Here is a 23,212-nt window from a genome sequence, read left to right as displayed (position 1 = left end):
GGAGGCACAGGAGAACCCCCTCGCACACACATACATGCTGTGCCCCAGCCAGCATTTCCAATGAGCTATGTAAGGCTGGCGAAGCAAAACACCCCCAGTGTTGCATGGCTCAGTGATCATGTGCGGCTGGGGAAATGAACTGTTAAAGGCAATCAGAGTTTCCCTTTGACAGTTCAACCAGCCCAGGAGCACTCCCTCAGCTGTAAAAAGCAGCTGAGGGGGTGCTCAGTGTTTCACTGGGCTGGCTCCTCGGCTCCTCCATAATGGGTGAGGTGGCCAGTGGGTGGACGCCCCCTCACTCATTATGGATGAACCGGCAGGCTTGGCCTGGCCTATAGGGCAATAGGGCGATGACCGTACCAAAAATGGTAGTGTAGGCCAGTAAAAATGGGCCACTTTTTTGGCCAATGCGGGCCAGTTTGAAGAGTTACTTCACTATGCAGCTAGTAGTTTTGACCATTGTTGCTGAATAAATATTCTTTAAATATCACCATTTGTTTACATTTGAACAAAAAACAACCCCTTGGGTACTATTTAAACAGTCTGTGACTAAACACTGAATATCCATTTGCAACTGCTGGTCATTTTTTCATTGGTGCCTAAAACCGTTTTATGGCCCAGTCTTACCATGTGAGCTGCCCCTTGCCATTTCCTCCAATCTAAAAAAAAATATATATAATTTTTTTTTACATTTCATTCTGGGCTCTGGCGCCCCCCCCCAGGGATGCGGCCGTGCTCCCCTTGGGGGCACGCCCCACAGTTTGAAGACCTCTGGTGTAGAGGAAGAAGGAAGGAGGAGAGGGAGAAGGTGTAATGGGGAGTCAAATAGGAAGGGGCGAAAGAAACTAGGAATAGCGCTGGAGGGAGTAGCAGAGCAAGAGAAGAAGTTAAAGGTAGTTGAGCGCTGAGAAGGGGTAGATTGGCGAAGAGATCCTCAAAGAGAGCAGTCGTGGAGGACCACTGCGTCCGTGCATTTGGAGAAGCTGGTGGTATCCAGGTAGACAGAGGCAGGGGAGGGGAGGAGGCTGAAGATAGTCAGTGGAGGAGTCAGCCGTGGAGCTAACTGGTTTGGCAAGCAGGGGCAAGGAGCCAGCCAAGTCTGCGGTCCGTATCAGCAAAGTAGTTAGTAGTGGCTTTAGTGTCCGAGCCGGGTTCGATCAGGAGCAGTCAACAGGTGGTAGGCAAGGAGCCAGATAGGCACGATCAGCGCAGTAGTTGGTAGTGGCTTTTGTGTCCGGGCCGGGACTGTGATGCAAATGTGCTCTTGTTATCAGAATCGGAAGTCTTGGCTCCTGAATTTTTATTGGTGGGAGTTTGCTCACTATTCTTAGAGAGGCACAGCTCCACCCTACTGATGAGGTCGAACCAGACCGAAAAACGTGTCTGGGGTTGCTGTTGGTACTCTTGTTCATAGGAGAATTGCCTAGCATTTCGGTGCTGGACTGCCCCAGGGCAGGACAAAGACTGATCTGTTTTGGATATTTCTCCTCTGTGAAAGACAGTGAGCTAAAGACTCTGGGTAAGTCTCTCGTAACCAGGACTAATGTCTGGCAGAGGGACTCCCAGGATCCCCCTTGTTAATTTGCATGTTTAAGTAATTTTGGGTCTCATCCTGAGTTACTAGGGGAATCCAGACGTGGACCCATTGCTCACCATTCTTAAAACACTTGTGTATAGGCGCGTTACAAATGCCATATCATATCATATCATATCATATCAGAGAGGCACAGCTCCACCCTACCGATGAGGTCCAACCAGACCGAAACACATGTCTAGGGTTGCTGTTCGTACTCTTGTTCAGAGGAGAATTGCCTAGCATTTCGGTGCTGGACTGCCCCAGGGCAGGACAAAGGCTGATAGGTTTTGGATATTTCTCCTCTGTGAAAGGTAGTGAGCTAAAGACTCTGGGTAAGTCTTTCGTAACGAGGACTAATGTCTGGCAGAGGGACTCCCAGGACCCTCCTTGTTAATTTGAATATTTAAGTAACTTTGGGTCTCACCCTAAGTTACTAGGAGAATCCATATGTGGACCCCTTGCTCATTATTCTTAGAGAGGCACAGCTCCACCCTACTGATGTGGTTGTCAGGTTTCCTGCCATCTGGAGGTCTCTGAGGAGGCAAGGCATTGCCCGACATGTCATCACCTCAAAACACTGGGTTGCAAGAGCGGCTACAGCGTTCAGAGAATCACGTTCCTCTCCTGGTCATAACTCGGCAGATGCCGTTCTCCAGTTCGCCAAGGAAAAACAAAGACTACCGCCCTTGTACGCACTGGATTCCGTGGACGGGCCACCTGGAGGTTGCCATGGCGACTTTGGCATCCATTGCAGTCGCTGTGCAATGTTCGATGCCTTGGAGGCGGATCCACTGGTTGAAATGCTACATAAGCTTCAGGTTTCCAAAGAATGCCACTTCTGATTCTGAATTCTGCAAAGAACCTACAAAGTCCTTAGTGCTTTTGTCTCTTGTCTTTGCCCTTGACCCTTTCCTATGATTTGCCTTCCTCCTCTATACGACCATGGAACGAAGACTGTCTCGCTGCTCATATCGCATTGCTCTTGTTTCTCCATGCACGGTAAAAAGACCCGGACTGCTGCTTCGGCTTTCCGAACTCTTCCTGATTTTGTCCACGTACCTTCACGCATGGTAAACAGACCCGGACTGCTGAATTGACTTTCCGAATTCTTCCTGATTTTGTCCTCGTACTTCCACGCACGGTAAACAGACCTGGATTGTTGCGTTGACTAACCTGGATTCTTCGTGCACCTCACAACAAATCCATCAACTTGCTCGGAATATCTGTTGCTCCTCTCCTGCACCTGGAACCGCCCGATATACACCAAAAACCCTGCGCAGGAACTCAAGGACTTCCACCCGTGGTGCTCGAACATCGTTAGGCATCCGCGTTTCAACGTGATAGGTGGTCCCTGGGGACTAGAGACTATTGACCACAACCGAGTTAGGCGACCTCGTGCAGACGGGATAGTCTCGTTCGCGGGCAAGGCACACTGGGTGTGGTATCTGGATTGAGCTAAGAAAGTTCCATGTTTGGGTAAGAAAATCTCTGTCAACTCTTGTTTGGCTTGTCTAGTTGGGGTTTCTTGTTTCTTACTTTCTTGTTATTTCTTAGGATATCCTCCAATCCAATTGGGAACATCAGACTAGGAGAGGATTGTCTACCAGTAGGATCATAAGTGTTGCATACACAGGTTAGCCCACTATACAGTGTTATCCTTTTCTGGTCTTCTCTCTATTATTGATCATCCTTGTATTTGTTACAGTAATTCTGGTGCTGCTGGTCTCCTCATCACCTTACCAACGTTTCCGGGGATGCAGCTGGTGTCCATCTCTCTTAACTAACAGATCTCTCTGCATGTATAGTCCATACAGAGAGTCATATTGGTAGGGCGAATTCTTTGCCTACACTACGAAGGGCAAGACCTCTCATCTACACCACAAGAAAGTATCAGGTATCTGACAGATGTCCAACCAGACCAAAACACGTGTGTGGGGTTGAAGTTGGTACTCTTGTTCAGAGGAGAATTGCCTAGCATTTCGGTGCTGGACTGCCCCAGGGCAGGACAAAGAAGGATATGTTTTGGATATTTCTCCTCTGTGAAAGATAGTGAGCTAAAGACTCTGGGTAAGTCTCTTGTAACCAGGACTAATGTCTGTCAGAGGGACTCCCAGGACCCTGACTGTTAATTTGGGAGTTTGGCGCTTAGCTGTTGTGGGCTATACATATTTAATCAAGTTAGCATGTTTAATAGTAAAAGGACTCAATCATACCTCCCAAGCTTTGGAGGAACTGCTTCTAAATAGCCAAATCTTGAGGAAAGCAGCCTTGATGAATCGAGCTGCTATTGATTATTTGTTGCTAAAACATAACCTGGGTTGTAACACATTTGAAGGCATGTGCTGCTTTAATTTAAGTGACCATTCCCAATCTATTGAAAATCACATTCAAAGTTTGAAAAACTTAATGAAACAGGTAACCCAATACCACAGCAGGAATTGGTGGGATTTGTTGTTTTCTTGGATTCCAGATGTTTGAGGAACTCTGCGTTACGCCTTTGCTTGTAATTGTGTCATTGCTGTGATTATACATATTTGCTGTTGCTGCATTCAATGTATACCTAATTTAGCTATGATGTTTCGCCAGTTTCAAAACCAGACGTTGGTGCCAATGAGTTATGGAAGTCAAATGTCCAGGGGTGGCTTGCAATGCTTTTAAATAAAAAATGGTGATTGTGTGCAGTGCATCATGGTGCACTTGAAGCCTTAGTAGGCATTTGCTTCATGCCTCAGTGGACATTTGCTTCATGTCTCAGTGGAATCTGCAGTTGATGTGAACTATTCTGCTGATGAACATGTTTTCAATGTTGCTCGTTTTATTCCACAGGAAAACATGTTTTCAGTGCTATTTATTGCTTATGTTATTCTGCACAGCTCATCCAAGGACATTTCGGAAGGAAGGCCTGTGAATACACTAGAATAAACTGGTACCGGCTGGTACCTGATAACGTTACCATAAATATTGTCAAAAGTGAGTATGAGTTATTGAGTTGTTCTCATGTTCTCTTGAGAGAGGGAAGAGTACTGCTCCAGGAAGGTAACCATGGGTCACTCTGGACGGGGTCCAGGAAAGCTGCAAACGGGTAGAAACTTTGAAAGCCAGTGGGTTCGAGAAGGTGCCACCCCACGATTGCAGAGGGATTAAAACAATGGGGCTGAGGCGCTAAGGTAGAAAGCTTCACTTGGAGGATGGACGCATCGCTGCAGGTCTGTTAATGCCGAGATCTCTCTCCTTGACTGTTTCAGGGCTTTTCAGTGACTTCTGGTGAGATGAGAATGCTCTTTGCTGCTGTGTCAACGGTGATGTATTTTATCTTGACTTCTTCTATTTTTGCACGTAAGGCATTCATTTACCCATTCATTATTTTTGCTTTTGTCAATGGTATGAATAAAGAGGCCGTAAAGAGCCACTTGGCAGTGCAGTTGTCTGTCTGTGTGAATAATTGCTCTCCAGCGTCCAAGGTTTTCATTCAGTGTACTGGGCGAAAAGACAGCAAAGTGTTCTGTGCAATATATCCGGGCACATTATGAAAGCAAAACAGACCAACGCCAGCTTCAGTAGGTCAGTAATGTCACCGGTCAATGCAACATCTGCCAATCCTGTTGCTGATGATTCTGTTGAGGGGAATAGTTGTTTTTCTAATGAACTGGGACGGTTAGAGATATTTTACTCAGCATTTTGTTTCCTATCAGGTCACATAAAATGGCAGGGCTGGTTCACAGATTAGATGCAGTTTCCAACGGACCAACGGACACAGCCAGCACCATTGCAAAAATAACTGCGTTTAGCTCAGACAATAACCTGAGAAGGAGTGTCTCTCCTTCCTACTGTGTCGAACACAAGCCTGAGAGAGACAATATTCCGACATTGAGCTTGTTACAGGCATAGTACGCAGTGGGGTTAATACTAAAGAACTCTTTACAGAGACCGTTCAGAGCACGGAGAGCAGCGTCTCCACACCAAGCAGCATCAATGATGCAACACTGAGATTAGACATTCTCTAACATGGAGTGGTGCAGCCCTGCATTACGCAGTGGTAGTGTTTCAAAATAAGAAATCATTCGACAAAGAGTGTAGTGTCTCCTTATTACCTTGTTACAAGAACATGAATTCTCTGCAATTGCAAACCTCTTTTCATACACTCTGTTTTAACAGAACACTTGAACAATTTAAAGACATAGGCCCTCATTACGAGTTCGGCGGTAACCATGCCGCTATTGGCGGCATGGCTGCCGCCGAAATCGCATCGGGGTCCGGGTCCTCGGAATGAGGATTTACCGGGCCATTCCGAGTTCGGAGGCCCGGTAATTCCTCCCTCCAAGGACCCGGACACGGTCCTTCTCCATTCCCATTTCAGCCCCCATAGGGCTGAATGAGAATGGGAGAGGGAGCAAACAGCGGGCCATTACGAGATGTCCCGTTGTTTGCTCCCTCTTCCCCTCGCGGGACCTGGTAAGCACGCCTGGTTTTCCCAGGCGTGCTTACCGTGTCCCGCGAGGGGAACTCGTATTGCGGCGGTACGGGGTGAACGGCAGCGGCACCTTTTACGGCGCCGTTCACTCCGTACCGCCAGGGTCGTAATGAGGCCCATAGTAAGATTACAATCAGCAGGAGAACAAGAAAATGTTTATTAATCTTGAAGGCATTCAGTATATATATGTATTATGCCTTTGCGCTAGTGCAAGACATAGTTAAGGTTAAGATGACTTTCCTATGGTGTTTCAGAAAATAACTTTAGAATGCTGTATAAAAAAGTCTGAAAATATTCTAGAGTCATATTTTGTGCATGTAACATCTGAGATTTCTACATCAATGATTAACAATTTTTGATTGTGTTTTGAACAGCTTTTAACATGGGGTTTTCTCATAGGAAAATTTGTTTTCTTTTTGGCACAAATATCTCAGAAATGGGCGCTCGATTTTCCTAATTGTTCGCAGACACCTAGATTTTAGCAAGAATTGGTGTACTGAAAAGGAATGTGAAAATCCCCAATTTTGAGATGTAATGATTGAAAATGTATCTATACATGACCACTTGCGCAAGGACAACCAATATTTTTACTGAAGAAACTATGAAAATATTTAAAAATACATGCCAACTATAAGCTCAGCAACCATGCCACCCATACGCACAGCAGCTATAACCACACACAGCATACACACTCACCTCCACTGCCTACACTTTACAAACATACACTCAAGCCCTCCCTGCCTCAAAACAGCACGTGCCTTGCCCCTGATTAAGATCCAACTCTTCCCACCAACTACCAAACCATTACCACTGTTCCCTTCCTCCTCAAAATCCTAGACCACGTTGCCTATTCCCATATCCAAAACAACATCAGCTTCTTGGATCAAGGCAGTTGGGCTTCAGACCCAAACACATTGAAGAAACAGCTCTCTTGAATCTCAAAATCCAACTTGACAGCATATGCGACTCTGGAAACATTGCCATACTTCTCCTCGACTGATCTGCAGCGTTTGACCTCGTTGACACGACATTCTCTGCAACACCTCCACACTAACTTCCACTTCTCACAGTAGGCAACCTATTGGATCAATTAATTCCTGAGTGAGCACACTTCCAGGATCTTCATAGGCAATTTTACTGCTGACCCCATTCCAGGTCCTCTATGGTGTTCCTCATGGCTCGTGCATTTCCTCGCCCTCTATTACACCTAGACCAAGCCACTATTCGACCTACTTGAAACACTGGATATTCCCTATACCAACTTAGCAGACAACACGTAAGTCCTTCTGCCAATATCAGGATCTTATGCAGAGGACGCTACTTTGATCAACCAGACCTACAGTGTAATCAAAAGCTTGATGGCTGCTCATAACCTCTGTCTAAATGATGATAAAACAGAGCTCCTCATCGGGGGATCTGCTCACTGTCTAAGCTCCCTGGCCCCTTCATACTATTTCTTCCCTATCAACGAACACACAATCCAGGTCTCCAAGCACGTGAAGACACTGAGGGTTTATTTGGATGCTGAGCTAAACATGTCCTGCCATATGAACGTGCTAGCCTCTTCCACCGCCTACACGGCTAAACTCATCTCTTTGAGCAGGAAATGGTTTTCCCCACAAAAAGGCATGAACATTATTGGCAGTAAACTTGACTATTGCAATGTGTTATTCTCTGGGACCTCTGCAAAAAAACTCACAAAATTGCAACTCTTGCAAAACAAGGCCATCAGAGCAGCCCTGGGTTTAAATTTCACGGCCCATATCTCAACAACAACAAAGGGAAGTGCACTGGCTTCCTATAAAAACATTAATTGAATTTAAAATGCTGGCCATCGCACACCAATGTCTGCACAAGAACGCCCCCTCCTACCTCATCCCACATATATCAGCAAAACCAGTGATTAATGCACTCAGATCCTCCTCCAGCCTGGCCTTGCTTACATCCAGATTCAACTGTAAGCGAGCAGGGGGCTCTAGCTTCTATGTTACTGTCCCTATCTTGTAGAGCATGCTTCTTGAACATATCCAAAACAAACCTTCTTTCCTTGTCTTCAAAAAGCTTTTTAAAACCTAGCTTTTAAACAAATATGTATAAACATGCAATTTACTGTGTTCACTACCTGTTTTTGTCTGAAACCACTTACTCTGTACAAACATGGTTTTGGGCGCTATATCAAATGAAATAAATAAATACAAAATAAATAAGCAAGGAAATACATAATTCAAGCAACAATATGTGGCCCACATTATCATGAACACACACAACATATGCACTCACCCCCACTGTCTACACACACAGTCTACAAATTCCAACATACACTAAAGCAAAGAAATACATACTTCAATCAAAGATTTTCATCCAACATTATAATGACCACACACAACATATGCACTCACCCCCATTGCATACACATTACAAACACACTCATGTAAGGAAACGTATAATTCAAGCAATATGAAGCCAACATTATTATGACCAAACACAACATACACACTCACACCAACTGTATACTTATTACAACATTAGAGCAAATACATACATAACTCAAGCAACAATATGCAAACAACATTACAATGAGCACACACAACATACTCACTCACTGCCACTGCATACACATTACAGCATACATAATAATATAATATAACTATTTCAAGCAACAATATGCAGCCAACATTATCATCACCACATCACCACACATAACATACTTACTCACCGTCACTGCATACACATTACAGTATACACTAAATATTTCAAGCAACAATATACAGCCAACACTGAGCACACACAACATATGATATGATATATGGCATTTATAACGCGCCTATACACAAGTGTTTCAAGGCGCACACTCTCCACCACTGCGTACACATTACAATCAATGACTCATGCAAAGAAATACATAATTGGAGCAATATGCACCCAGCATTGCCATGCCCACACACAACATATGCACTCCCACTGAGTATACATTACAATATAGACTAACGTAAGGAAATACATACTTTATCAACAAAAATACATAAACATGCCATAGATACAAAAAATTAGAGCAGCCAAGTAATGCAATATATTACAGAGCTCTTAAGTAGTATTGGCTAAACATTAACTTTTCCCCTCATTAGTTAAATATACTCCATCAACCATAAAACTACTTTCATTTTTACTCTTTATGTTGCAGTGAAAAATAAAATGTAGGCCATGTTCAATTGCAAATTTACATATACATATAAAAAAGTGCTCTTCCTCTGGAATTAGCAACTTAACCATAACTACACAGCCACTAGCGTGGCTGTGTAATTTATTTACATGAATACGAACATGATTACATTTTGGATGATTCGCACTGCAATGCATTTAAGTACGACATGTAGCCAAGCCATGAAAGTACAATGTTGGTTCCTGGAAACAATCCTGATTACCAAATCCTGTCATTTTAACTTTAAACATAATTCAGTTCCTTTTAGCAAAATCAAATTGTTCCCTCAAGCATGGATCACAATTACATCTGGGATTTTGCCACTTTCAAGATACACGTCAAGTTTTTCCATTATATCTTTCCATTTTCCACTGCAATAGCCGTGCCATTCCACATTGAAATTTTCAAATGCTGAAACAGTCAGCAGTCAGCGAACGTAATGCTCCAGCCAGAAAACTCACAAGTCTCGAATTATTAACACCCTTTACCCTTAGAAAAAATAAAGCGCTTTTAATCACCATACACACTTGGAAAAATACATAGGCAAATGGATGTGGAATTACAAAAAATCAATCAAGAGAAATGTAAAGTACAAAAAGCATACATATATAAGTGCCTATGTAATGAAAAATATGTGCATACAAATAGACACACAACATCCAAAACTTAAACTACAATAATTTGCATTACATATAAAGCAACATATGTTCACACATGCCTAATGTACAATACGCATTATTATATATACAAACATTGTACGCATGTATACTGTAATAACGCTGCACACATACTTGTACTCGCATGACTGGAATGATGCTGCAACACTACAAATACGCACCCATATGTAATGCTAAACAGGCTTACATTGCATATGTATAACATTTTATTACAAAGCTTAAGCAACTTAATAGACATTACAATATTAAAATGTACACATAAAAAATACACATGACTTTTCCAAAATACACTTACCTGGTATGCCATTTTAAAAAAACAAACATGAACTTCTTTGCCAAAAAAAAACACTTTTTCATTCACAAACGGCATGTGCAAATAATTACTAACTGCGCATGCGTAATGTACACTAACCAGTCACCACCCAGAAACACTCCAAAACACTTTTATAACAACAAACACACGTGCCGTTTGTGCTTTACACCAAGCCCAAACACAGAACTTTTCCAACCACGCCCATTAACAAGATTAAACATTTCAATTGAAGATAGTGACCATTGTAGAGACAAAGTAAGTGCCCTTTATAAAGTAATATACATTTAATTAAAAATAACCACTAGTTTCACAAATAATGTTAAACTTGTAATTTTCTAAATTCATACTTTAAAATAAATATTGTATTATAATTGTATTGCAGCACATTTGGAAATATCAAACACAACCACTCCTAGAGAGCCTTCAACAGAGCCAGGTTAGTAAAGTAATGTCTATAAAATCACCATTTATCAGTAAATTGAACTATTGTTTAAAGGGGAACATTGTAAACAATAAAATATATACTAGTAGTTATTTATTTAATAATAAAATACAACAAGAAATAAAACTTTAAACACTATTTATTTTTTCTAATAAAATAATGTTTGCACTTTTTATGCTGCATAGCTCCAATAAGTGTGTATGGTCAATTCAGTTGTGTTTGCAATGCTACATACAAATAAATACAATGTAGGCATGTGCACACTTTTCATAGCACTATATACGAAATGTTAATACGAATGTATGCAGTAGTTTCAAATGTCCTTACAATTAAAATGCAAAGGTATGTAGAGCAAACAGTACAGCATGTCATATTTAACACGCTTACAATCATAATATATAAGTGTGTACGCTAAACAGTAAAAATAACATAATACTTAATGTGCAGCTCATAAACTATACGCCTGACATCATACGTGTATTCATTTATCACTGATGTACATACAATGATGTACATGCATGTGTGTACAGTAAACAGTACCACATCTCATATTTAACAAGTATCATTACATTTATAATGTACAAGTGTGTACGATAAACGTCAAAAATATCATAATATACCTTCAACAGTTGTATAGTCCAAACAGTACTTTAAACATCCAGGTGCATAAGACAAATATTATGTATAACATCATCAGCATACATAAATAATGTTACACTTGTATAATGTCTTCTTTCCTTTAAACTCTTGTTAAATTCATAAACTTTTAGTAACTGCTTCAACATGTGTGTATGTTAAACCGTACATATAACATCATCAATGTACAAATAAAAAACTTGCCCACATTAAACATTATGTACAGCTTGTAAAACTATACACTTAAACTACAAAGTTTACTAATTCAAACATATTTTAGTATCTCACTTATTTATTTTAACATTTTCTATATTAGATATTTTACAATAATAATTGTGCTAATGTTACTATTATTAAATTGTCATTAATATACACCTATTCCACAATGATAACATATGCTCTTTTTTATATGTGAAACATGACTTCAAGATGACAAAACAATTCCACCAAATATTGAGATTAAACAGCCATAAACATCACCATACATGTTGTAATTATACAGTATTATAAAAAGTAAGAAAAACGTTGAAAAGTAAAACTTGCAAAGTTAACAAAAGTAAAACCAAATTGTATTCTGCCCAACACATTTAAAATACAATGGTGTTTCATTACAGCACATTTAATAATACCAACATGTGCAATTATAACAAAAGCAAAACAAAATTGGGTTTAAAGGATGGTAAAACAACATTTTAATTCCTCAAAATAAAACTCAATTGTATTTTACACATAACAATGTAAAATTCACTGTCCTTTGTTATTTAATTGCAGCAGGAAAACACAAACATGAAAGAAAGTTGTAAAAGAAAAAAAAAACGTCAAGAAAAGAAACACAAATATTCGACCAAAAAGGAACACACATAAAAAAGGAACATAATAGCAAACATATCACTAGCCAACATGACGTTCAAATAAACATTCTCGCTGGTGATATTCCAACTGTCCCAACTACTGGTAATGTCACAAAAGAAGTAGTCGAATATATATTTTCAAAACAACAAGTTAGTACAGAAACAACATTTAATGCAAGGGTTGAAGTCTTTCCTTCTGTATCCATAAGTCCTTGAAAACATTTAAAAGAAACAACTGATAATACTGATATATGTTTCAATACTCCTAATTTGACCACTGTGGCTACCTGTACCACACCTCATCAATTACATTCAAAATGTTCAAAATGCGAAACACCTAAAGTCAACAATAACATTAATTAAAAGCACTATAAATGTGAATGTACAGCACAAACTTCTCCTATTGAAATATAAATACACCCTACATTGTCTGTTACCAGTTCTAGCACCACCTCAATAATTAAAAGTGCTGTAACACCAAACAAAGCAAAAGATAAATCACCTAATATTAAACATACTACTATTCCAACGGTTGAAAGTACCCAAATACAAAAAAACACACATCTATTTCCCATACTAGTACTATTTCAAATGAACAAACTGTTATTATAGAAGCTGTCACAATAAATGATATGATATGATATGATAGTTAATTTATATAGCGCCTATACACAATGTGTTTCAAAGCGCTTCAAGGCAAGGGAGGGAACAAGGGAAAATACAGCGACATTCTTACAGGCCATGAACAGTAAGGATGTGAAGTTAACTATCGTACTCGGCCTGACGACATTTCAGATAGTGAAAGTGCTAATGCATAGATAAGGAAGGGAGGGGGAGAGTGGGAAGGAAATGGAAACAGACAGGCGACTACCGTACTAGGCCTGACGACATTTCTGGTAGAGCCGGAGGAAAACAAAAGGTGAGGGAGAGGGGTGCAGAAAGGTAGGGGAGGAACAAAACAAGCAACTATCGTACTAGGCCTGACAACGTTTCAGATAGTGCTGGAGGGAGGGGGGACAGTAAGGGGATGGGGGAGCGATAGCCGAGGTTGCTATCATACTAGGTCTAGGGACAATTCTGATAGAGTAAGTGCATATATAAAGTAAGGGGAGGAGGGGATAGGAAAAGGGAGAGGGGAGTATAGAACAGAGAGTAAGCAGTCAAAAAGAGTGGAGAAGCAAGAGGGGAGAGCGAATACAATTGCAGAAGTCAGTAGTAACACATAATGTTGTAAGTCTGGATACAAGATGAACATGGGAACAGCATGATTCAGGGCCCCCATGAGTACAGGATGCAAAGGAAGTCCAGCATGAGAGTTGAGAAAGGGTGACGCACCGTGAATCAATGAAGACCATAAAAGTCAAATCCAGCATTGGCCACAAGATGGTGATGGTGAAACCAGAATGTATCAGGGCAGACTCCTCTGTGCAGGAAGGTCGGGGGGCACAAGGGAACAACGCGGGGGGGACCATAGAGGGTGGGGAAGGCCTGTGGGGATAGAGGGTGTAAACACATGTTGGTGCATGCTTACCTGCTGTCTTAGCAGGGGTTCGAGTCCTGGGCCCTCCTGGTCCAAACGGGTCCAAACAGGAATTGCCCTTTTCTTTGACTGCCCTTCACTTTGGACGCCTGGGTGAGAGACGCCCTTGATCTAAGAGTTAAGAGCAGGAAGGAAGAGGCAGGGCTAAGAAGGTGGGTGGTGCTCTGGCCAGGTGACCTAGACCCACTTACACCTGCTCCCCAGCTGCAAAGGAAAAGAGGCTGGAGGGCTTTTTAAGTAGGGAAAAGAGCGGCAAGCAGGAAGGCACCAGGTGGGCGGGGCTTGCTAAGTGGTGAAAAGGAGCGGCAACCAGGAAGGCACCAGGTGGGCGGGGCTTGCTAAGTGGTGAAAAAGAGCAGCAACCAGGAAGGGAGCAAGTGGCCGGGGTTTAGGCCAGGTGACCTGGATCCACTTACACCTGCTCCCCAGCTGCAAAGGAAAAGAGGCTGGAACTCTTTAAGTAGGGAAAAGAGCAGCAAGCAGGAAGGCACCAGGTGGGCGGGGCTTGCTAAGTGGTGAAAAGGAGCGGCAATCAGGAAGGCAACAGGTGGGCGGGGCTTGCAAGTGGTGAAAAAGAGCAGCAACGAGGAAGGCACCAAGTGGGCGGGGCTTAGGCCAGGTGACCTAGATCCACTCACACCTGCTCCCCAGCTGCAAAGGAAAAGAGGCTGGAGGGCTCCTTAAGTAGGGAAAAGAGCAGCAACCAGGAAGGCACCAGGTGGGCCAGGCTTGCTAAGTGGTGAAAAGGAGCGGCAACCAGGAAGGCATCAGGTGGGCGGGGCTTGCTAAGTGGTGAAAAAGAGTGGCAACCAGGAAGGCACCAGGTGGGCGGGGCTTAGGCCAGGTGACCTAGATCCACTTACACCTGCTCCCCAGCTGTGTAATGTATTACTTACTACTACGAGTACCATTTTAATGGTGCAAAGTACTTTTATTCAGCCACAAAACAAAACTACCTCATAGCACTTCGACTACTTATATTTCAAATGTACACTTCTCATGTACAAATTCTAAAAGGGTAGCCATCAAAAATATAATTTAGGAAATTCAGAAATGTTAGCACATATGCAAAATAAACAAATCATCAGTCAGGATGTAACCATCACCTGCCCTATATCTACAAATCGAAGCTTCAGACACGTGTATGGGGTTGCTGTTGGTACTCTTGTTCAGAGGGAAATTGTCATAGCATTTCAGTGCTGGACTGCCCATGTGGGCGGGACAAAGACTGATATGCAAATGGATATATCCCATCTGTGAAAGGTACAGTGAGCTAAAGTGTGGCTGCGGACTCTCGAGTGGGTAACTTCCAAAGAATAGGTCAAAGGGCTGTGTTTGTTCTCGCAGAGTGGTGCCTATGGACAATTTTTTGATTATTTGAGGGACTTAGGTTTAGTCACCCTGAGTTTCCTAGGGTCATCCGGACTTGGACCCCTTGCTTACTGTGCTCAGAGAGGCACAGCTCCACCTCACAGATGATTCCCAACAAGGATGAAGCACGTGTTTGGGGTTGGTGTTGGTACTCTTGTTCAGAGGGCAATTGCCATAGTATTTCGGTGCTGGACTGCCAATGTGGGTGGGACAAAGACTAATATGCAAATGGATATTTCCCATCTGTGAAAGATACAGTGAGCTAAAGTGTGGCTGCGGACTCTCGAGTGGGTACCTTCCCAAAGAACAGGTCAATGGGCCGTGTTCATTACGCAGAGGGGCGCCTATGGACTATTTTTTGGATACATTAAAACAAGCTATTACAATATAACAAACGCTATTAAGTGACATTTATTTCAACAAATAAAATTACATATACACAACTTATACAATTTACACATTTAGTAACATTTAAATGAAAAAAGTCATACTTTACATAAACACAAACATTTCTACTATAAAATAATGACTAAATAATGCACAATGTAAATAGTAACAAAAGCAGCCCAAATATAATACACAATGAAAACATAAATTAATAAAAATTATTTCACATTTTAATCAAACACAAACAAATATTTATACAACAAATCACATCACCTTCACTGTAAAAATGTTTAGAACCCAAGATGAATGTAAACAAAAAAAACAGGGTGCGTTTAGGTTACAATGATATTTGTTTTAAATTTATTATTGTTTTAAAGGTATCGATAATATATTTTTTGTTGTTGTTACCATAATGTTATGATTTCTTTTGTTTTTAGACCAACAAAACTAGGTTAAGCTGGAACATATGATTACTTCTGGAGACGAATCAACTAGTGCCGTGACTATCTCTGTAAAGAGGAGAACAGAAAAAGTCTTACACACAGCATTCCCTTTCTAAATGTCTCCGCTCAACAATTGGCAGAGGAGCACAGGTAATAGTAGGAGATTTCTGGGGTCGATATTGGCTTCAAATAAGGAACAGAGCTTTGTCTTACCAATGTTATTTCTCTTCTTACCCCGGCATATCTCTGTATATATGGGAATCCAGGAAATCTGTTTGGTTTTTGTTCCGCTTTCCTTTATCCCGTAAGTGTGTCAGGTTCAGCTGTTGATATCGCCAGCTGTAGAAGAGATGCTCCAGTGGATAAGGCAATTCAGGACCTTAAAGTTTCCAGGAGACTGACTCTTCAGTGAGTGAAAAGAAGTGTGCAGGAAATAACCACTGAAGTAATTAGAAACTACTGTGGTGGCAGCAACATAGAATTATAGTATGGCCGGGGGAATTGTGGAACTGTATTATGGGAGTGTGGAATTACCTATTAATTTGGGGTTTTCCCTGGTGCAAGTGAACATTTTAGCAAGTACCATCATCTGTCAGACCACTGCCGAATTGGATCCTGAATGACTGCGAGCCAGAGGTTCACATGAGAGCAGCACCTTACCTGATTTAGAGTGGGTTAAACATAACAGGGCAGGTTTAACCGACAAACACTGATGGCAGCATGAAGGAGGTAGAACGATCAAGTAATGGTGGATGAGTTCTTTAAAGGTGATCTTTATTATCAAATGTTACTGCCAAAAGACTCAAAAGCATTATTGCTCCACGTTTTTGTGTGGCCCCTTTTGAGGAAGAAGTTACAGAGGACAGGTGCTTCACTTATATTTTTGAGACTGCACTGTCAATTAAGCACTGTTGCTTGGGAGATTGTTAAGTACATTGCCTAGACAACCTGCCTGTGTCAAAGACTGTATACACCCTTATTCAATAAATACTCTATCACCCCCAATAGACTAAACCTTTGATATAGGCGATCATGGTAAATGCTTAGACACCATGATACAGAACTATGAATAATGGGACTGATCCAGAAAATTAGACTATTTTTTAACAAGACACTTTCAAATGACTTCTCACTTTCCAAATTGTTCAACAGAAGTGGCAATAAGATTGGATTAGCAGAAGGACATGCTTATGGCAAAAGGAAGAGGGTGAAAAGATCTGGAGGTGCAAATCTGTGAGTTATCCCCCATTTGCTTCACGTGGAAAACTGCGTATGCACTTACTTTCTCTACATTCACTTTTCCAAAAATTTAATTTGTCATGCCTTTACGTCTTCATGCCTATACTTTAACCGCGTCTTAGAATTGTGAAGGTGGCAATGGATGTGGTTAAGGTTAGGGTTGGGGACAAGGGATGGCAGGGGGCATGAATATTGGCGAGAGAAGAACAGGAGTCTTGGAGTCTCCCACTGTAATGATGAAGTGAATGTTAGGAGAAGTGAAAGACATGACAACTAAAGGTATGTAGAAGTAAAAGTCTTAAAGTGAATGTATGGCGAAGTGAATACAGGCAAAGACATCATCCATCTGAAATGGGTCAACTCAGTGTCCTTGGCTTGGAATATACACAGGGGTTCATGAAGAAAGATTTGGATAATTAGATAATGCAACTGGACTAATAACTAGGGCACAACTGACCAATTTAGTCTAGAAGTACATGTCATTAAAGACTTAAGCAGTATTACACACACTGTGCTAGCCAGTCTCATACTTAATATCACAATTGCAGGTCAAAAGATGGCATAGGACGGATTCTAGAACTGTCAGCTCCAGGGATGGCAGCTTGAAGGCTGTGCTCCTGTGCCTCGAATGAAAACCCCTCCATTGAAACAACCCAACCAGCAAAAAGGCAGAGGGTGGGAGAGGATACCCCTGAGAGAAGAGAAGATAAGCGCCTGGATCTTCTAACCAAAGTGACTCTGGACATAGCTGAAATCAAGGCAAAAATGTTCAATGCTGAGGAGAGATATGTAGAGCGGACATCCAACATGAATAAAATTGAGATACACCTCACTGGGGTGGATAAGAACGTTCTGAGGATGGCTGACCAGATAAGAGATCTGCAATCTAAAAATGACAAATTATCTCTAAAACTCTCTGAACAAGAAAGCTTTTCAAGGAGAAACAATGTTATAATCGCTGGATTTCTGGAAAATGTGGAGAAGGGCCAACCTATGGACTTCCTGGAGAAAACTTTTATTACCTTGCTCAAACTGGATCAAAAAACAATTGATGGAGAGAGTGCACAAAATTTTGGCGCCAAAACCTACACTTGGCCAGAGACCAAGACATTTTGTTGTGAAATTCCTGAGGTTCTCTGTCAAAGACATGATTTTGAGAAAAGCACATGATCTTGGTGATCTCTCTTGAGGGGACACAAGATCATGATATTAGGAGATCTGAGCAGAGATGTGTTGGAAAAAGGAAGGTGTTTAATATAGGAAAGGAAAGAGCGAGGAACAAAAATGTCAAGTGCTACATTGTAAACCAGCCATATTTCGTGTAGTTATGGATGGACAGCTACACTCTTTCTCTGATCATAGAAGTGCAGAAGCTTCCCTAACATACCTGGAGCAGGAACAGGAGCTCATGGAGTCTGCTGGGATACACAGAGAAGTTCAATGATAAAGAAGAAAATATAAGATCCATAAAACTGCAAGTCATTGCCACTGCATATACTGGATACATTTTAGGAAATTCTTCAAATTCGTTTAGTTGCTTTTATAACATTTGATTTTACTTTTCTTATAATCTTTCACTGTTTGTCAAGGTAAATATATCATTTATTGATTTATTTCCATTAAAATGGTTGCAGGTTGTTTATTTTCGTTCCGTAGGTTCGGGGTGTATGAATGCAAATGCTTGAGTAAAGGACCCTACAACAGCTCCGGGTCACATTGTGACTGCAACTCCCAAAATCTTTTATGTCAATCACCACATTGTTTCTGGATGATGGATGCTACATCTTGCAGTACAGAGATCCGTATGCAGGACACCAGCGGGAGTCGGCATTGGTACACCAGGAGGGCGAGAGCATTCTCTGGAGCTTGCCCACTTCACGCTTCCCTACCAACTAAACCCCACTGCGGCACCATGCCATCCTGTGCTGTTCCTTCCTCGAACACTGCAGGCTCTAATCCAAGTTGTCAGGCATGCTGGCAGGCTCCCGCTATGCAGAGTGCGCTCCAGTGGCAGCACCGGGGGATATCAGCTATTCACCTGCGACGTCATGGAGGGATGATCCTTACTCCATGATCGGATTGCTATCACAAGGTCAGGGAGACCTTAAACAGGAAGTTACAGGCAATGAAAATGAATGAGGGGAAAGCGAGGGAACAGGATCTGGCTGACATGCTTGCCCACAGAACCATGGATGGTCTATTCTTGACTCATGTCTCTATCGCTAATCTAGTGCCACAAGGCCAGGAAGGTAATGGGGAATGAGTGACATAACGTGATCCCTGATGCCATTACTCATCCATGCGAGGGATGTTGATATGTGGGATAGGGGATCTTGAACAACAGAATGGTAGGGAAGAGCTACAGTGTCAAGGGGACAACAGCCCATAACTATTATACTGGATAACACCTTTTAACTCACACTTGGCATTGACAGTAGTTACCTATATGCTAGTTTCAGGAGTGAATGTTCAAATATGAATGTTATAATGTAACACAACTCTTTTCCGTTTAGGGCAAGCAGGAGTGGCTAAAAATTGCAATTCTATTGGGATTATCCTGCACTTAGATGAATATACTGTTGTTTACTTTAATGTGAAGAGGGAGGGGGCATCCATATTATAATTTAAAGTACTAATTTAATATGGCACAGTACTCTGGGAGAATGGGTCAGAACTTTTATCACATTGTACATATTGGAGTTAATTATCATTCTGTGGTGATGCAGAATGTTTTGTTTAAAATATTCATTTTCTGTTTTTTAATGTGGTACTGTGTGTGTAACTGGTCAGTGATGTGTTATGGTTGTTGTATGTATGATAGAATTTGTGTATCATATCGATGGTTAACATTTCAGTCAATGCCAATGCCAATTGTTTTAACTTGGTTCCGAAAATAAGACATTGCGATTACCCAGCTATAACTTTGTATTATCAGCACTGTCTACAAAACTCCCCACATTAGTAAATAACAAACATTGGCTAGGATTCCAAAGTTGACACATACAAAGTGTACCTTGATTCTATTAATAATGACAATGGAGGAAGGCGGGGAGGGGAGATGCAGTTGGAAGGACTGTATTATTAGATGAGAGAACTGTCATTCTGCAAATGGAATGTTAAGGGCCTAAATTGCCTGTGAAAAAGGAAAACAAGTGATGTTACGATTGTGGAGGGCAAGGTCAGATGTTGTTTTATTTACGAGAGACTCATTTAGTGGAGGAGTCCAGAAGTCTTCTGACTAACACAAGATACAACAAGACATTGTTTAATTGCTATGTCTCCAAATCTAGAGTAGTGAGAATATTCCTTTGCAGGGGACTGGGAATAAGTGTGGAGAGAGTGACGATGGATGATGAAGGAAGGGTGATCCTTGTAGATGTGAGTTATGAAGGGAGCCTTATCACAATCAGATCTATTTATGGCCCATGTACTATGGGGAGCAACTTTTTTTAACAAAATGATCTTCTTTGTATCGGAACATGCGATGAGAATAAAAAATATTGGGGGGTGATTTTAATTGCATCCTTGACCACAAGTTAGACCGCTAAGTACTGCGTATGTACACTGCATTAGGGGAAAGCAGGGCATTTGGGGAGTTCCTGCAGACATTTTGACTTTGTAGACACCTGGAGAACTCTATGCTCAGGAGAGAGTATTCATTTCTTTCACTGGTTCATGATTCATACTGTAGAATCTATATTTTTTTAAATCTTGGATAGACTTGTTGAAAAGACCACAAGTGTTAATATGCTGGAACGAGGACTGTCAGCGGTGTGAGGTCTAACTTCAGTAGGTAGCATACTGAATGACTAAGATATATCAAAGCACTTAAAATCATTTATCAATTCTTTCTTTGTGGTAAATGAAGGTACACCTGATGAGTTCATTGTTTGGGACCGTTTTAAAGCAACTATCCATGGGGAGTTGATGAATTTGACATCTTGTGCTAGGAAGTCAGTATTGGGAGAACTGAGACGCTGGAGAATTGCCTTAGCAAACTGCAAAAGTGATATCAATTATCAAAAAGAAGTGAGGACAAGGCAAGAATGGACAGAGCAAGAGAATCTCTGAGATGTGAAACAGATTTACAGGAAGAGAAGGGCTTGTTCTATATGAAACAGAAATACTGGGAGAGGTGGTCGACTCCTGGCTAATAAGTTAAAATGCATAGTGGATAGGACATATGTCCAAAGAATAGTAGATGAACAAGGTGTAACAATGGTGAACAGGGAAGAGATATGTGAGTGTTTTCTGAGTTTCTATAAGTCTTTGTATACTGAAACTCAATTTCCATCAGAGGTCTATTTGTAGGATTTCTTTAGGAAAATCGAATTGCCAAAATTGAGCATGCAGCATACAGCAGTCCCCGATCAGCCGTTTAGTGAAGCAGAGATGCTACCTGCTATTGATCAGCTTAATACGGGAAAATCACCGGGTCTGGATGGGATGCCAGTCGAATTTTATAGAGCTTTCAATCCTGAGCTAGTTCTATTTCTATGTGGGTTATATAAAAAAAATTGACGGAGGGGGTGTTTTGTCCAACCATAAGGGAAGTGTGTATCATAGTAATTCAAAAACCAGGCAGGGACCAAACTAACTGTAGTAACTATTGATCTCGCTGCTTAATGTCGATGCTAAAATCTTTACTAGGGTCCTAACTAAACGGTTGGACAAATGCATTGGTGGCTTTTGTGATCACTTCCAGGTCGGATTTATGCAGGAGAGTCATGGTTATGACCACATGAGAACCATCATAGACATCTTGGGACTCCCAAAGAATGAGGTGGAAATGATTCTGTTAATTTTTATGGACACAGAGAAAGCATTAAATCGTGTTAATTGGAGCTTTTTAGACTATACATTAATACGGAAGGGTTTGGAAACACTTTTTTAAGAGCAGTTAGAGCCTTACACTCATCAATTAGTGGCATGGTAGGGGTGAATGGGGAACTTTCAGCTCCCTTCCCTTTATCTAGAGGTACTAGGCAGGGATGTCCACTTCCCCCTTTCTCTTTAATCTGACACTAAAACCCCTTGTGGCTTATATGAAACAGGAACAGGGACCTTGAGGTCTCAGGGTGGGAGTTAGGAAAATCAAAGTTCTTTGTTATGCAGATGACATGACCATAATTCTGGCCAACCCAAAAGAGAGAGGGGGGAGACTGAAAAGCATGTTTCAGGAATTGGGTCTCCTATCAGGCCACAGAAATAACTGGGAGAAGTCGGTGGCCTTTCCACTTCATACCTCACATCCACATTGAGACTTGACTGCTTGGAACTCTCAATGGGCCAACACAAGTGTGAAGTACTTGGGAGTTCATCTTGTCTGGGATTTGACGAAGATAGTGGATTTTAATATAGTTAAATTGATAGAGGTTCTTCAACGGGATGTACAGGAATGGATTCGCTTAATGCTTAATATTTGGGCAAAAATGAGTGCAATTAAGATGGTGCTTTTACCCTAAGTTCTCTACATTATTCAATCACTCCCTCTGAGATTTCCAAAGAAGATCCTTAGACATATTGACAAAGTGTTTCAGAATTTCCAATGGGGAGAAGGCAAAAGGCCTGGGATTCCATGATACATTTTAATGCGTTTAGTGCGAGAGAGGGGTTTTCCCCCCCACTTGACTCTTGTCTCACCTTCTCCGCTCTTCCTCCCTCTCATTCTTGCTCGTTCCCTTGTACTTAGCTCACCTTACACCTACCACCCTCCCACACCCTCCTCACCGCTACAATACTGTAAGTTGCTCTTTATGCTGTTATCTGGTTGTGGTTCATTGTCATCTAATTCTTGCTGTATATTTACTTGTTCTTATGTAAAGCACTTTGGAGTAAAGGGCTATATAAATTCAATAAAATACAAAAAATACAAATAATCTGGAGCATTATCATAAAGGGTTTATATTGAAGAAGTCAGCACTTTATTTCACTGGGAGGGATAACTGCATGCCACTGTGGATTTTTATAAAGAAATCTACATTTTTGACGTATTCCTTGCAAGAAGTGTATTCTATTGGAAAAATGCCCAACTCTATCACATGGATAGCCGGTTGTGGTGAGAATG

General features: G+C 41.4%; 1 protein-coding gene across 1 annotated transcript in view; it reads right to left on the bottom strand.

Annotated features, from left to right (window-relative positions):
• Positions 1-23,212, bottom strand: part of LOC138491516 (uncharacterized) — a 601,105-nt gene that overhangs the window by 203,827 nt on the left and 374,066 nt on the right. The gene's annotated exons all lie outside the window — the stretch shown is intronic.

The sequence above is a fragment of the Ambystoma mexicanum genome, chromosome 10, assembly GCF_040938575.1.
Source record: "Ambystoma mexicanum isolate Mex_15411 chromosome 10, UKY_AmexF1_1, whole genome shotgun sequence".
Taxonomy (NCBI): Eukaryota; Metazoa; Chordata; class Amphibia; order Caudata; family Ambystomatidae; genus Ambystoma; species Ambystoma mexicanum.
Note: the sequence above shows the minus strand (reverse complement) of the source record. Positions and strands in the feature narration are given on the sequence as shown.